This window comes from Penaeus monodon, chromosome 26 (assembly GCF_015228065.2).
Source record: "Penaeus monodon isolate SGIC_2016 chromosome 26, NSTDA_Pmon_1, whole genome shotgun sequence".
In the NCBI taxonomy this organism is placed as follows: domain Eukaryota; kingdom Metazoa; phylum Arthropoda; class Malacostraca; order Decapoda; family Penaeidae; genus Penaeus; species Penaeus monodon.
In genome coordinates, this window is record NC_051411.1 from 28,718,905 (window position 1) to 28,721,511 (window position 2,607).

At 31.9% G+C, this 2,607-nt stretch overlaps 1 protein-coding gene across 3 annotated transcripts in view; it reads right to left on the minus strand.

The window, feature by feature from the left end:
* The window catches only part of LOC119590052 (organic cation transporter protein-like), a 38,309-nt gene that overhangs the window by 10,278 nt on the left and 25,424 nt on the right, over window positions 1–2,607 (minus strand). The gene's annotated exons all lie outside the window — the stretch shown is intronic.

The following is a 2,607-nucleotide window of genomic DNA, read 5'->3' on the forward strand; positions in this document are numbered from 1 at the left end:
AATAACGTTAATGATAAAGATAATGTAAGAGGCTTGTACTGATACTGATATCAATCATGATAATAAATGTAACAAAACAAAACAACAACAAACAAAATCACACAAAGAAAAGAAAAAAGAAAAAAAAGCACCCACAAAAGTTTAAAAAAAGAAGAAAAAAAAAAATCCCCAAAGCTTAAAAAAAAATCTCCACACCCCAATTTTTTTTCCCCAAATCTAAAAAAAATCTAAAAAGAGAAAAAAAAAATCTAAAGAGAGGGGGGGGGGGGGGGGGAGAGAGAGGAGAGGAGAGAGATGAGGAGGAAGAGAGAGATGAGAGAAGAGAGAGAGAGAGAGAGAGAAGGAGAGAAGAGAGAAGAGAAAGAAAGGAAAAGAGAGAGAGAGAGAGATAGAGAGAAAAAAAAAATCAAAACTTACGCAGCCGAAATGGGCAGGGAAGAGGCCCCGACCCAAGGCAGCCACCGAAGAACACTCAGAGTGAATGAAGAGCTCGTGTGGCTGACGAGGTTTTGACCGCCAACGAGGACACCAGCATACGACGGCGGGACAGAAGGGCGATGGTTGCGGCGGCCGTACCTGCGGGGTGGGTGCGGCAAAAGGCAGAGAGTGATAGATTGGTAGATTGAATACATAAAACACATGAATGAATAGGAAGGTGGAATAAACAAGGAATAGGCATATAGATACATTGAGTGTCTGTAAAGTATGTTATATTATAGATCACGAATACTACATGCATAATACATACACCGCAGGATATATATATAAATATATATATATTATATATAGATATAAACAATATAATATATATATATATATATATATCAACACACAGATATATATGTAAAAGAAGAAGAGGGTAAATGGTTTATTATGACTAAAAACAATGAGCGAGAATAAAGAAGATGGAGGAAGAAGCGGTGATTAAAATCATAAGGATGACGATGACCAAATGTTTAACAAAAATAAAAATAAACAATCACAGTGATGATAGATTCAATAAAATAAGACTATATAAAATTTTTTCTAAACGGACGTCTGACTATATAACTATGGACATGATACGTCATACAACAACAACAACAACATAATTTGACAACAGGGATGGCAACGCCTAAAACTTACGTATCAGAAAGCTCACTCAGAACCACGGCCCGCGTCAGCACCCCGCCATGAAGTTAGACGCACGTCGAGATAAGGTACTTGTTATCACACACAAGGTCCCACTGGCGAAGGGAGAGCGAAGATGTTCATTTGCGCTTTCTAAATAGGATTTTTTAAAAATTTATATGCTGTAGATGCTCATGTGTGTATGTTTGCGGTGTATGTGTGTGCATCTCTGTGTGCGTACTGTTTATTTATCTATCTGTTTACATCTATACCATTATCTGACTATTTATCTAGCTTTCTATGTTCATATCTATCTTTCTATCTATATTTATAACTATTTATGTCTATCTATCTTTCTATCTGTATTTATATATGTCTATCAATCTATCTAATAAAAGATATTTATATCAAAATCGAATCCATCTCTAATCATATCTATCAACATATTATATCAGATCTATATCAGTATCTATATCAATATCTAGATCCATATATAATCAATATCTATATACAATATGCTATATAATATCTAATATTCCGTATCTATATCAATATCAATAATCGATATCAATATCTATCTTTTATATCAATTCAATATCTATATTCAGTGTCCAATGTGTCGGGCTCGAGCCAGCAGTCAGAGTGCAAACATTTTTACGACTGCCGCCGGACGTGCGGAATTGAAAATTCGGGACCCACTGGGCCTCGTGGCAAGTATGTGGTGTGTGTGTGTGTGTGTGTGTGTTGTGTGTGTGTGTGTGTGTGTGTGTGTGTGTGTGTGTGTGTGTGTGTGTGTGTGTGTTATTACAATAATGATGATAATAATAATAATAATAATAATAATAATAATAATGATGATGATGATAATAATAATAAACACACATAATAATACAGAGACAAATAACTAAAATTTTCTCTCCTCAGATACACAGAAAAAAACATTACTCGATATCAAATTCTAGGACAATACCCCGGGACGTACCTCAGTAAATGGCAATAAATTGATAAAGAATAAATAGGACATGCTTGTGCAGTGAATCCATAAAATCCTAGATGCAAAATCGAAGGCAAATCCTAAAGGCATCCGTGGATTAATAATAACAATAATAATAATAATAATAATAATAATAATAATAATAATAACAATAATGATAATAGTAATAGTAGTAAAAATATAATAGTGATAATGATAGTAATGGTAATAATGACAATAATGATAATAATAATAGTAGTAGTAGTAGTAGTAGCAGCAGTAGTAGTAGTAATAATAATAATAATAGTAATGATGATAATAATAATAATAGTGATATAATGATAACAAAACTAATTAAAAGTATAACAATAATAATAATAAGAATAGAATAATAATAAAATATAATAATAATAATAATAACAATGATAATAACACAATAACAGAAATAATGATACTAATAATGATAATAATAATGATGATAATAATGATAATAGCAATAATGATAATGATAATAATGATAATAA